At 41.9% G+C, this 15000-nt stretch overlaps 1 protein-coding gene across 2 annotated transcripts in view; it reads right to left on the bottom strand.

Moving 5' to 3' along the window:
* LOC128686650 (nephrin) overlaps positions 1–15000 on the bottom strand; it is a 703712-nt gene that overhangs the window by 590033 nt on the left and 98679 nt on the right. The window contains exon 2 of one of the 2 annotated variants that reach the window (XM_070084202.1): positions 1076–1144. The exons of the other annotated variant lie outside the window; for it this stretch is intronic. The gene's annotated coding sequence lies outside the window, so the exon portion shown is untranslated. The remainder of the gene's footprint in view (positions 1–1075; positions 1145–15000) is intronic. 2 annotated transcript variants of the gene reach the window in all.

Here is a 15000-nt window from a genome sequence, read left to right as displayed (position 1 = left end):
GGCGAGTACTGTGCCTTGTGGAACAGAGCTCTTCACTATGGCAGCCTCGGTGTGAGGAGGGAAGGGAGAGAGGGGTGATGAGAGGAAGTTGAGAGAGGGGGTTGAGAAATGTAGGAGATGGGGCTGGAGAGGGGGCTGAGGAGGGGACTATACAGAAAAAGAGGTGGAGAGGTAGAAGGTGGATAACAAGCCGGCTGAGGAGGCATTAAGGAAAAGGTGAGGAATATGAAAGACAGAAGAGGAAAGAGAAAATAGACGAGAGAATTTGAATTAGAAAAAAAAGCAAAAACTCGAAATTAAGAAAGAATTATTAGAAAAAAATCTAAGAATATAGACAAAAGATTAAGAGGGAAAGTAAAAACAAAAAGTTAAACTTCACTCAGAGGAAATATTAAAAGAAATTACTGAGCACCTCGGTGTTGCCTCAAGTCGAGGTATCGACACATTCACTTGTTGCTGCTGGCGGTCACAACATGTCAGTGTTGGTGGCACTAGCAAAATGAGCTCTACACAGAACAGTTTGTTGCTATTATTTTCTCTCTCTCTCTCTCTCTCTCTCTTTTTTATTTTTTTTTTTTTTTTTTTTTTTACACAGGGTTTGACAAGGTTAAGGATCCCTAGCTTTATTGACAGCTATTTACAGGTTAAGGATTCCTAACTTTATTGGCAAGCTAAGAGCTGTTACCTACATCAGCTCATTTGAAAGCATTTTTATTGTTATGAGACATACAAGTAGGGAACAGGATGAAGTTGGAGCCATCTCTCTCTCTCTCTCTCTCTCTCTCTCTCTCTCTCTCTCTCTCTCTCTCTCTCTCTCTCTCTCTCTCTCTCTCTCTCTCTCTCTCTCTCTCTCTCTCTGTCTCTCTCTCTCTCTCTCTCTCCCTCTCTCTCTCTCTCTCTCTCTCTCTATCTCTCTCTCTCTCTCTCTCTCTCTCTCTGTCTCTCTCTCCTCTCTCTCTCTCTCTCTCTCTCTCTCTCTCTCTCTCTCTCTCTCTCTCTCTCTCTCTCGCCTTCACTCACCTTTTTCAGAAATCAAATTCTGCACTGACCTTATAATCTTCTGATCTGCTCTTACCAGTTCATAATACATCTCTGCTGCCTTTGACTTCTCTCACGAGGCGTTGATGACGAATCTTGTTATTTCCTGGCAAATACGTTAACTTTATGATTATCTTGAGCAGCGCGTTGGGATGAAGGCAAAGACTGTTTGCAACATGTGAAGCCCTAGGCAGCTGACTGTGAAGTGGGAGGAAAGTTGGTGGAGGGATGTGTGATGTTGGTGATCGGGGTCGCGTTTTGTTCGTCAGAGAACAGGAAACACCCTGTGACACCCTGGTCGGAAAGTGTAATACCGACAGGCATTTGCGTAAACACACGTATGCAGAGCAAGCATTTAGTTTACATAAAAATACCTCTAAGTGAACGACTTAAAAAAAATAGCTTTATTGACACGGGAGTTTGTCAGTAAAGTTTTCCACCACATTTAAATAAAAGATTACCAGAGCAATGCCTTAGAATATAACGCTTTATTATTGTAGGATGAAGCATAGAGGGAAATACAGGATAAGACACTGGCGGGAGGGGTTGAAAGTGGTTGCAGAAGAGGAGGAGGAGGAGGAGGAAGGGGAGTGTTTCTGACAGGAGTGAGGTGACTTGTTTGTCTGGTAAGGGAATAGGAATTAATATTGTTGAGCCGAATTATGAATTTTACTCTTATTGTAATAATAATAATCATAATAATAGTAATAATAATAATAATAATAATAATAAAAATAATTATAATAATAATAATAATGTAATAATAATAATAATAATAATAATAATAATAATAATAATAATAATAATAATAATAATAATAAAAATAATAATAAAAATAAAAATAATAATAATAATAATAATAATAATAATAATAATAATAATAATAATAATAATAATAATAATAATAATAATAATAACAAATAATTTGCATAGGATATAAGATTACGAATCTAATGTTTTATATGTAACTTAGCAACATAATTTGTGCACTAATAGAGGCCTGAGCTTGCTACCACCTGCAGCTCACAAGACTGCCATCCCCACGAGCCTCTTTGGGGCGGGGCAGATGGCAGACCAGAGGTCTTGCTTCTCCCTGCGAGCCCCGTGAAGGCGGGGACTGTGGCTAGGCCTGGGGACACTTGGTCCCAAAGATGAGGGGGTACCTGTACCTCCTCCCATGGGAGACTTAGGTCTCGAGATACTCCCCAGATAGGGAGCCAAGGCCGGGTCACCACTACTTGGAAAAGACCCGGGCCGGGTGAATACCGTCGAATAAAAAAGAAAAAAAGAAAAAAAAAATTTTGCACTAAATATGTAGGTTATTATCGCTCTCAAAGGTTGCACAATATATATATTTATATATATATATATATATATATATATATATATATATATATATATATATATATATATATATATATATATATATATATATATATATATATATATATATGCAAAAACAACCACTCTGAAAGAATAGGGAAATTCCAAGCGCTTTCGTGACTACTCACATTATCAAGGAACTTGATAATGTGAGTAGTCACGAAAGCGCTTGGAATTTCCCTATTCTTTCAGAGTGGTTGTTTTTGCATATTCTGAAATCACCTGTTTACTGTGATCTTATTGCATATATATATATATATATATATATATATATATATATATATATATATATATATATATATATATATATATATATATATATATATATATATATATATATATATTCTGTATGAATACTTCAACTTCTCCTTGGACTCGTGCGTCGTCGCAGTTATTAGACGACGAACCCACTCAAAAAATTCTGAGAAAAGTGTCCACCGCCAGAATTTTCTATCATGTATTCCGCCACTTATCTTGAGATATTTTTCAATATTGAAATAGAAACGCCGGCGCTCCATCACACACCTGTGCCAGCAAGTTTCAAGTTAAGGCACCAATATGGAGTTCCCTCTCTTTCTCGCTCTCTCTCTGTCTCTCTCTCTATTTTTCACTTCTCTCTTTCACTTCTCACCCTGTTTCCTTCTACCTCTTCCCCCCTTTCCGTCACTTCTCTCCCTCCCTCTTCTCTTCTACCTTCTATCTCCCAATTCATTTCTTTCTCTCTCTTCCCCTCCATCTCTCTCTCTCTCTTCTCCCTTCTCCACTTCCCTCTCTTCTACACTTCTCTGCTTCATCCAGCTATCAGAACTCTTCTGAAATTTGCTGGCGCTGGAGTCAGCGGCGTCAGCAGTCCCGGATAACTCTGAAATAACTTCATTTTTTATCTTCTCCATCATCACGTGAGATGGCAACCACCACCACCATTCCCAATGACACCAACAAATATTTCTCCTTAAAACTTATTTCCAATCCAACATCCTTCCTTCTTCCCAGTCCCTCTCCTCCTTCCCAAACATTAAATTTGAATTTTATCCAATTTGTCTTTTAATATATATCAGAAGTTGTTCAGTTTGAATTAAGATATATTTCAGCAGCTGTAAAATTTTAAAAGATTTATTTTTCAGACGCTAGTTTTATTTAAAATATAATTCTGACTCAGTTCGCTTTGACTTGGGATGAATTGAACCGCATCATGTACCATGAACAAATATAATGACACTTTCCGTAGTACAGACTAGTAGAAGAACTGTGTACTAGTATCGTTACAGTAATGAGATACAATGATGACAGAATGAATTAAGACACATGTGCAACATCTGGATGTCTGAGGACTGAGGGACTGATTATCCCATCTTCTACTGTCCTCGTACAGCATCTGTATTGATAAAGTCACTGGCTGGCGAAACGTCTCCAATAAAAATATCCAGATGCTCCACATGTCGCATATTCCTTACGTATTAGTTTCAGAAAAGCGTACTAGCAAAAGATATGCGAAGATATATCAATGGCTTTATACAGAGTGGTGTATTTCAGATCAGCTCTTCCTTGTTTATCAAGGCAGGTCGTAACATCGACGAGCGTTTAAACTAAAAAAGGTTCAGATCATTTAGTTGACTCTAATGCCTTCCAAAAAGTGTTTATCCGAAAATGTATATTACCATTTTTTCTATCTCTTTTTCTAAGTAGTATATCTCTCTGTCTCTCCTCAAATGCATCGCTTTAATGTCTCTCGCTTTTTTAAATCTTACCTCTGAGAACACAACCAAACACAAAGATACTCTGACAAATGCGTGCACGCACAAAAGAGATACGATCACAACATAAAAGAGATTCCGAGCCATCGAGCAGTTGGGGAGAAACAGGCAGTTTCAGGGTGATGGTGCTGGGACGATGGGTTATAACTGGAAAATGAGAAAAATGTTAGGAGGAGCTACCGAACGAGGGTAGTAAAAGTTACATTACTAGGAAGAGAAAATTGTGGAGGCGAACTTTATAAACTGTAGTTCAAATCCCTAATCCCAAGCGGTTAAAATTTTCTGTATAAGTACTGAAAATTTTTCACACTAAATATGGTGAATGATTAAAGAAAACGAGTTTATTAAGTTCTACAAAACTAGTGGATATGAGAACCAGGGAGAAAATGATAACAAAGGAGAATTTCTTGCAAGGAACCGACAGGACGGATAGAGATTGACAGTTTGATAAGCGACTGAGAACAACAAGGCATGATTAGAAGCTCAAGAAGCAAATCGATTACAAATACGGCAGAAAGTAAGTCTTTAGCCGACAGGTTACCTGGAGTTTACCGGAGTCGCTTCCAGGGGGTCACCAGCCCCGCCGCCCAGCCCCAGGCCAGGCCTCCTGGCTTCCGGCCTAATCGATCAAGCTGCCAACAGCTCAACGTATGCACTAGAACCCTGTTGATCAGGAACTGTTTTGTATCTAATTCCCTTTATGCATTAAAGGAGGATGTTGAAGAGTCATCGATGAAGGGGTCTACCTGGAGTCTACCTGGAGGGTATTCCGGTGGATCAACGCCCCCGCCGCCCGGTCCATGACCAGGCCTCCTGGTGCATCAGGGCTTGATCAACGAGACTGTTACTGCTGGCCGCACATAGTCCAACGTACGAACCACAGCCCGGCTGATCCTGCACTGACTTTAGGATTCTTTTGTCCAGCTCCCTAAAGAAGACAACCAGGGATCTATTGGTGATTCCTCTTATGGGTGGGGGAAGGCTGTTGAGCAGTCTTGGGCCCCGGAAACTTATTGTGTTTTCTCCTAGTGTACTAATGGCGCCTCTACTTTTCACTGGGGGTGTGTTGCATCGCCTGCCAAGTCTTTTCCTTTCGTAGTGGTAGAGGCAAATTATCTGTACAGTTTAAAGAACAGTTACGATAAGGCCCATGATGCCAAGAATTTATTGCAAGCGTTATAAGTAACTGAGAGGCAGATTGAGAGATTCGATTCCTGAAACCGCAACTAGGTAAGTATGGACACACTGTATACGTATTGAAGGGACTGGTAGGTAATGAGCTCTAACTAAATTACAACACTGATCTGCATACAGTGACAGACGCTGCGGAAGATCATTTGAAAGAAACTGCTTGAATAGATCGCGACCAGGAGAAAATGTCGTTTAAGTAGCCCAGAATGGGTTTATAGAAGGCAAATATTCTTAAAAATTATTAGATTTTTGCTCGAGTGAGACTCCGAATTTATTCAAAATGAAGCTGGATAGGCTGAGTGTATAGTTTGTATTGCATAAGCTCCTTTGACATGGTTTTTCACTAGAAAATAATTCACAAACTAGAATGTCAAGAAACTAGAAAGTCAAGAAAACATACAGATTGGGTAAGAGTGATAAGTGATGCTTCTAAGAATGATTCATAGAGTCTAAATATTTTTTATTTAGGTATTTATGCCAAGGACGTACTGGAAGAGATAAAAGTCTGTGTATCACTCTACTAGGACAAAGGAAAGATAATGAGAAGAAATCGATCGGAAAATGCTGAAGGTATCCTAAAAGAAGACCCAGGGTTGCTGTGGTAAGTCTGGTATGTATGTGTGTGCGTGTGATAAGATTGCTTCACAGGTGGAGAGAAGACCTGTAACGGAGTACAATTTGAGAGAGACGTAACTGCAAATCAGAAACGAAAAATGACCTGTCAACGAATATAACGCTGATCATCATAGATAAAACAAAAACAAGGAATTTGCTGACGACCTATTAGATAGAAGAGGTAATAGCAATCTCAGTAGTAGTACCAGTTCCTAGTAACCAGTTACCAGTAACCAGTGTACCAGTAGATGACTCACTACCAGCCGTCTGTGTGAATCATTGACTGTATTCATATTGCTGCTGACCATAGCAGGATTTCGAACACCCTCACCCTGTAGACATTGTGAGTCAGTGGTAGTTAGGCAGCAGAGAGAGACAGGTCGGCTGTTGGCGCTTCCCATACTTCCCGATATATATTATACGTACTACCAGCCTGCGTGAGTATTTTTACCCATCCACGTATCGAAAACCCACATGACAGCAATAGTAACCAGTAAGAGTGACACGAAAGGAACGAGGTCAAAAAAAAAAAATAGGAGGATACTAAAAACCGATAAGAAATCACAGGGGTGGTAGGAAATACTTCTCCATTCTTAGGATGTTGGAACAGGTGTGTCCCGTCATCAACTTAGCCCTGCATCGTTTATTCCCCCGACCATCCTCTACTCTCTCCATCTTGCCCCTGTCCTTTCCTGCGTCCTGCAGTCCTTTCTCGTTCCAACTCATAACCCCCCTTCCACTCGCCCCGCCCAAACCGTGTTCTATTGCAGCCTTATGGTAAGACGGGAAAGAAGTTTCGCCGTAGACTACGACCCCGGCTCAACTTGTGGTCCAGATTATACGAGACACTTGAACGCTTGTTTAGATGTATAGTGAGGCACTTGCAATTTGTGAAGGTAGGAGGAGAATGCAGAAATAACTCCTTGTTTTGGTTATAAACCATGTTTTATATTTTTATCATTTACGTTCATACAGCAGTTCCTACTCAGATTTTTGACTGCTCTCCTGCATAATTACCAACATGAGAAGAGGCGAGTTCTGCAAGCTTGTGAGGATCTTTTGTGGAGACTACTGTTCCTCGAATAATTTATTTACACTTACAAACGTAACTAATATATACTGTTTTTAAGTGCTGAAGGCGTTCAAATAAATATTTAATTTTAATTAAAAAACTAAACCGCGGAGATGTAACTATTTAAAAAAAATGTGCATCTTATCAAAAAACTCCCTAAAAATGATAGTAAGGTCCAAAAATTTTGTAAAAGTTCATGAAAGATAATAGAAGCAAAACAGAGTATTTATTTAAGAGCTAAAGTCTTCATCGGCAAAGTCCTGTATTTCGTCTTGAATCTACTAAGCTACGAAGACTTTAAGGAATTACTAAAGAAATGGAGGTCTACCTACCTGGAGTCTACCTGGAGGGTATTTCGGGGATCAACGCCCCTGTGGCCCTGTCCACGACCAGGCCTCCAGTGCAATACAGATACACAGGAGCACAACTGAAAGTTGACAGCCATTTTGAGTCACAGGGATTTCAGGAAGTACTTCCTCAACCTTAGAGTAGTCCGGAAATAGAACGATCTGGAGAGTGGAGTGGAAGAAACAGGATTCAAACATGTGTTTAAAAGCTACGATATGGCTCTCGAAGACAGGGTGACCCTATTAGTGGCTAGCAAAGAAGCAGGCCCAGGAGCAGAGATTGGACCTCTACAACTATATATAGGTAAGTACATGCTCACGCACACACACACACACACACACACACACACACACACACACACACACACACACACACACACACACACACACACACGCACGCACACACACACACACACACACACACACACACACACACACACACACACACAGTAGACTACAAGTGGAGGGAGAACACACACACTACACACACACTACCTGAACGGGGTTCACACACACATGCAAGGAGGCTGAGGAGAGGTTTGTACCCAAGGGTAACACACACCCAAAGGTGCAGGGAGGCACCAAGTGTGCTAGGGAATGGAAGAAATATAGAACACACACGTAGAGCCAGAAATGAATATCAGGGTATCTGCACCTTCATGTAAACCAGGCCACTGCCGATTATTCAGCCTCTTCTCCATTAGGAAATTACGCTAGAAACCTTGTGAAGGGAGACTGAGGTGAAGACCCAAGATAACCTGTGCTTGTGAGAGAGAGAGAAATGGAGACGGGAAATCCTGTGTCACAAACCTAGAGTTCTAGATGGTGACAGCAGTGAGAGAGAGGGGTGGGGGATTGCATTTTCATGATACTTACTTACATTTACATAACATGTGCACACACCTGTACATGTAACCCTGTATACCCATTTAACATACAGTTATCTGTGCAACATGAAGGGATTAACGTGTATAACTAATCATATGAAGCGCACATATCTTTCAGAACAGCATTCCGACATCTTAATAAGGTAGCAAAGGTTTGCAACAAGACTGCACATGAGATAGGGGGGACATGATAACGACATACAAAATACTGAGAGGAATTTTGTGCTTGAGATATAATATCATTGGGTGCAGCATCAGGAAGGTATGAGATAAAAGAGTTGGGGATAAGAAAAAAATAGATAATAAGAAGAATGATATAAAGAAATTGATGAGATTCCTCCGAGTCAGTCACTGATGCCGAAATGAAAAAGGAAGATGATGAAATATATAACGAAAACCAGACAAGAAAAGAAAATAATATGAAAGCGACATAAAATGAAGAAAAAGAGAAAGAAAAACAGCTTGAAAACTTAAAAATGTAAAGCATAAATATAGCACGAAAAATAGAAAGTTAAATATTTAAGATTTGGAAAATTTTCCAGTTAAGGGCTTGTGTACAGACAAGAATATATTCACCGAGACTTAAATGTGTTGGTCTCTCCTTACACACACACACACACACACACACACACACACACATATATATATATATATATATATATATGTCTGAGGGCAATGAGTGGTGTGAATATAATGCAGAGAATTCGTAGTTTGGAAGTTAGGAGGAGGTGCGGGATTACCAAAAGTGTTGTCCAGAGGGCTGAGGAAGGGTTGTTGAGGTGGTTCGGACATGTAGAGAGAATGGAGCGAAACAGAATGACTTCAAGAGTGTATCAGTCTGTAGTGGAAGGAAGGCGGGGTAGGGGTCGGCCTAGGAAAGGTTGGAGGGAGGGGGTAAAGGAGGTTTTGTGTGCGAGGGGCTTGGACTTCCAGCAGGCATGCGTGAGCGTGTTTGATAGGAGTGAATGGAGACAAATGGTTTTTAATACTTGACGTGCTGTTGGAGTGTGAGCAAAGTAACATTTATGAAGGGGTTCAGGGAAACCGGCAGGCCGGACTTGAGTCCTGGAGATGGGAAGTACAGTGCCTGCACTCTGAAGGAGGGGTGTTAATGTTGTAGTTTAAAAACTGTAGTGTAAAGCACCCTTCTGGCAAGACAGTGATGGAGTGAATGATGGTGAAAGTTTTTCTTTTTCGGGCCACCCTGCCTTGGTGGGAATCGGCCAGTGTGATAATAATAAAAAATATATATATAATTATATATATAATATATATATATATATATATATATATATATATATATATATATATGTACATATACATATGAGTGTGTGTGTGTACTAACCTAGTTGAGGTTGCAGGGGTCGAGTCCTAGCTCCTGGCCCCGCCTCTTCACTGGTCGCTACTAGGTCACTCTCCCTGAACCGTGAGCTTTATCATACCTCTGCTTTAAGCTATGTATGGATCCTGCCTCCTCTACATCGCTTCCCAAACTATTCCACTTACTGACTACTCTGTGGCTGAAGAACTACTTCCTAACATCCCTGTGATTCATCTGTGTCTTCAACTTCCAACTGTGTCCCCTTGTTGCTGTGTCCCATGTGTGTGTGTGTGTGTGTGCGTGTACTCACCTAATTGTACTCACCTAATTGTGGTTGCAGGGGTCGAGACTCAGCTCCTGGCCCCACCTCTTCACTGATTGCTACTAGGTCCTCTTTCTCTCTGCTTCCTGAGCCTTATCATACCTCTTCTTAAAACTATGTAAGGTTCCTGCCTCCACTACTTCACTTGCTAGGCTATTCCACTTCCTGACGACTCTATGACTGAAGAAATACTTCCTAACGTCCCTGTGACTCGTCTGAGTCTTCAGCTTCCAATTGTGACCCCTTGTTTCTGTGTCCCCTCTCTGGAACATCCTATCTCTGTCCACCTTGTCTATTCTCAGCAGTATCTTGTATGTCGTTATCATGTCTCCCCTGACCCTTCTGTCCTCCAGTGTCGTCAGTCCGATTTCCCTCAACCATTCCTCGTACGACATTCCCCTGAGCTCTGGGACTAGCCTTGTTGCAAACCTTTGTAGTTTCTCTAACTTTTTGACGTGCTTGACCAGGTGTGGGTTCCAGATTGGTGCTGCATACTCCAGTATGGGCCTAACATACACAGTGTACAGTGTCTTGAACGATTCCTTATTAAGGTATCGGAACGCTATTCTCAGGTTTGCCAGGCGCTCGTATGCTGCAGCAGTTATTTGGTTGATGTGTGCCTCCGGTGACGTGCTCGGTGTTATGGTCACCCCGAGGTCTTTCTCCCTGAGTGAGGTCTGTAGTCTTTGTCCACCTGAGTTCTTCTTTGCCCCTCCCCAATCTTCATGACTTTGCATTTGGCAGGATTGAATTCGAGAAGCCAGTTTCTGGACCACATGTCCAGCCTGTCCATGTCTCTTTGCAGTTCTGCCTCATCCTCATCCGATTTAATTCTTCTCATCAACTTCACATCATCTGCGAATAGGGACACTTCAGAGTCTATTCCTTCCATCATGTCGTTCGCATATATCACTGGCCCTAGAACTGACCCCTGTGGGACCCCGCTCGTCACAGGCGCCCACTGTGATACCTCTTCACGTACCATGACTCGTTGCTGCCTCCCTGTCAGATATTCCCTGATCCATTGCGGTGCCCTCCCTGTTACATGCGCCTGATCCTCCAGCTTCTGCACTAATCTCTTGTGGGGAACTGTGTCAAAGGCCTTCCTGCAGTCTAGGAAAACGCAATCAACCCACCCATCTCTCTCGTGTCTTACTTCTGTTAACTTGTCATAAAACTCCAGGAGGTTTGTGATACAAGATTTGCCTTCCATGAACCGATGCTGGTTTTCATTTATAATCTTGTTCCGTTCCAGGTGTTCGGCCACTCTCCTCCTGGTAATCTTCTCCATGACTTTGCACACAATACATGTCAGAGACACAGGTCTGCAGTTTAGCGCCTCGTTTTTGTTTCCTTTCTTAAATATGGGGACTTCATTTGCTGTCTTCCATTTCTCAGGTAGTTGCCCAGTTTCAAGGGATGTGTTGAAGATTGTGGTTAGAGGCACGCACAGCATCTCTGCTCCTTCTCTAAGGACCCATGGGGAGATGTTGTCCGGTCCCATCGCCTCCTCCTCGGTTGTTCGTATGTCATCCAACACTTGTTGGTATATTCCCTCTTGATGTTCCTTTCTGTGCTGTCTTCCCACAGCCCTTCCTGTCTCTACTGTAAAAACTTCTTAAATCTCCTGTTTAGCTCCTCACATACCTCCTGATCATTTCTTGTGAGTTCTCCCCCTTCTGTCCTTAATCTGATCACCTGGTCTTTGACTGTTGTCTTCCTCCTGATGTGGCTATACAACAGTTTCGGGTCAGTCTTGATTTTCGATGCTATGTCATTTTCATACTGTCGCTGGGCCTCCCTCCTTACCTGTGCGTACTCGTTTCTGGCTCTGCGACTGATCTCCCTATTTTCGTGTGTTCTCTGCCTTCTGTACTTTTTCCATTCTCTATTGCTCTTTGTTTTTGCCTCCTTACTCCGTCGGGTAAACCAGGGGCTCGTTCTGGTCTTCCCGTTGTTTCTGTTGCCCTTGGGAATAAACCTTTCCACTGCCTCCTTGCATTTTGTTGCTACATATTCCATCATTTCGTTTACTGGCTTTCCTGCCAGTTCTGTGTCCAACGGGACCTCCTGAAGGAAGTTCCTCAACCCTTTGTAGTCCCCTCTTTTATAGTCAGGCTTTTCCCATTCAACTCCTGTTATTCTCTCCACTTGCAGCTCTACTATATTTTCAAAGCACAGAACCACGTGGTCGCTAGCTCCTAGGGGACTCTCATACGTGATGTCCTCAATGTCTGAACTGCCCAGGGTGAACACAAGGTCCAATCTTGCTGGTTCATCCTCCCCTCTCACTCTGGTAGTGTCCTTAACATGTTGGTGCATGAGGTTTTCCAGCACCACGTCCAACATCTTGGCTCTCCATGTTTGGGGACCCCCATGTGGCTCCAGGTTTTCCCAGTCAATCTCCCTGTGGTTGAAATCCCCCATAACCAGCAACTTTGCTCTGCTGGAGTGAACTCTTCTTGCCACCTCAGCAAGTGTGTCCACCATTGCTCTGTTGCTCTCTTCATATTCCTCTCTTGGCCTCCTGCAGTTCTGCGGTGGATTATACATCACTGCAATGACCACTTTGTGTTCCCCAGACTGAAGTGTACCTACTATGTAGTCTCTTTCTCCCGTTTCATCTATGCCTTCCATTTTCTCGAATTTTCATCTGTTTTTTACGAGCAGAGCAACCCCACCTCCCCCTTCTATCTTTCCTCATGATCTGGTATCCTGGTGGGAAGATTGCATCTGTTATTGTGAGTTTTGTTTCTGTAACTGCTATGATGTCTGGGGACTTCTCATTGATTCTGATTCGTGTGTGTGTGTGTGTGTGTGTGTGTGTGTGTGTGTGTGTGTGTGTGTGTGTGTGTGTGTGTGTGTGTGTGTGCGTGTGTGTGTGTGTGTGTGTGTGTGTGTGTGTGTGTGTGTGTGTGTGTATGTGTGTGTGTGTGTGTGTGTGTGTGTGTGTGTGTGTGTGTGTGTGTGTGTATGTGTGTGTGTGTGTGTGTGTGTGTGTGTGTGTGTGTGTGTATGTGTCTGTGTCTGTGTGTGTCTGTGTGTGTCTGTGTGTATGTATATGCTAAAAGCTCACTTCGGTGCCTATTTTAAGGATTAAAGTAATCTTCACTGTTGGTGAACAGGTTACGTGCAGCCTTAATGACCCTCGCGTAGCCGATAAGCTTTAAACCTAATTAACGAACCATCCAACCAGGCAGTCAAGACAACGAAGTACAGAGGTATACACGGAGCACCCAAGTTCTGTCAATAATTTAGACAAGGCAAGTTGCTGCATCTGGAGAACCAATCAGACAAGTGATGCCTACCAAGTTCTACTTGTTAATGGTTAGTTAGCAGAAGCGAATACGATGAATGTAGCCGTCTGCTGTCATTAAGGTAATTAATAGTGATTCCCCTATTTTCAACAGCCGTAAAACTGAAGATTTAACGATAATGCTCTGTAGAGACAGACTACTGTCAACTTATTTTCAAGAAAGGAAGTCCTTGACAAGGAAAGTGAGAGTCCTTGATAAGGCAACTGAAAATCCTTGATGAGAGTGGGAGTCCTTGATAAGGCAACTGAAAGCCCTTGACAAGGAGAGTGGAAATCCTTGACAAGGAAACTGGGAGTCTTGACAAAGAGAATGAGTGGAATTGACAAGGAGAGTGGGAGTCTCTCACTAGGAGAGTGGGAGTCTCTCACTAGGAGAGTGGGAGTCTCTCACTAGGAGAGTGGGAGTCTCTCACTAGGAGAGTGAGAGTCTCTCACTAGGAGAGTGGGAGTCTCTCACTAGGAGAGTGGAAGTCTCTCACTAAGAGAGTGAGAGTCTCTCACTAGGAGAGTGGGAGTCTCTCACTAGGAGAGTGGGAGTCTCTCACTAGGAGAGTGGGAGTCCCTAATAAGTAGAGTGAGAATCCCAGACAAGGAAACAAGGATTCTCGAACTCCTGTAGGCCCCTAAGGCGATGTTCCTCTACTGTCTTCTAAGGATGTGCTTCTTATAGGTCATGATGTACCGCGTGTGTGGAGTTTGCTCAGGTTGTGTTTGTTTTGAGGTGTTTGCTACACTTATAGTTGTGTAGTCACGCACCTCACTGTTGAAGCTGTGATTACATTTACTTTTTCCCAACTGTTCGCAAACACTCGCACGCACATACAAACACACATTCATAAGGACTTCCAACCACACTCACACACACATGGAATCCACACCTGACTAAGCAAATTCTGAAGCATTCTAACATATCAAGATCTGAAACATCACAAGATAATAGCTAAGAGGAATGTAATATGAAAGATAGATTAAAAGAACAAGTCAAAGCGTAACATACAAACGGTGTCTCCAGACATAAGCAAAATATCTGCATACAACAATATATAACCATTGGATTTTTAAGCACGTACTTGTTTGTAATTGCTCCACAAACGTTATTCAGGAAACTTTACTTTGTGCTAGGTTTTATTGACTAGATTATAATTTATTTAAAATATGTATTTTGGCGAATAAGTACGGCAAATGTAACAGCAAAAAATAAGTTGAAAATCGCACTTTTAAATGCTACATCACAAGCAGACATGTTGAAAATGTTTGGAATAAAGGCCCGTAGTGTTTTTTATTATTATTATTATTTTTTTTTTTTGCTTATTGGTTGGCATACGAACGTTGAAGTTACTACATGTAATAATCAAGTAAAAAATTAACTATCGAATCTGAGTACAGGTTGGAGGAGACACTTTCATGTCGTGCGAAACATTCGGAGGCAACAATCTAGAAAGTGATCGTCGAGAGGATTGTGACAACTGCTGGAAAGCAAACATTCAGATGAGCAACGCAATGTTTGGAAATATTTGTATGGTGTCAGAGTGGTGAAAGATTTAAGCAATGGGTGATCTATGGGCTCTGAGAACCGCTGATGAAACAACTCGTGGTTTGCAGATGCTATTTCAACTTCATTAAAAACATATGCTAGAAAGCAACAAGTAGATGGATATTAGGCTCAAAAGTTGAGCTAGAAGCCGCCAAGACTCGAACCCGGTAAATACAAACTGGAATGGTATAAACCTTGATAATAAATACAAATTGGAATG

Source organism: Cherax quadricarinatus, chromosome 12 (assembly GCF_038502225.1).
Source record: "Cherax quadricarinatus isolate ZL_2023a chromosome 12, ASM3850222v1, whole genome shotgun sequence".
Lineage (NCBI taxonomy): Eukaryota > Metazoa > Arthropoda > Malacostraca > Decapoda > Parastacidae > Cherax > Cherax quadricarinatus.
The sequence above is the reverse complement of the archived record's forward strand: the minus strand, read 5'-3'. Positions and strand labels throughout refer to the sequence as shown.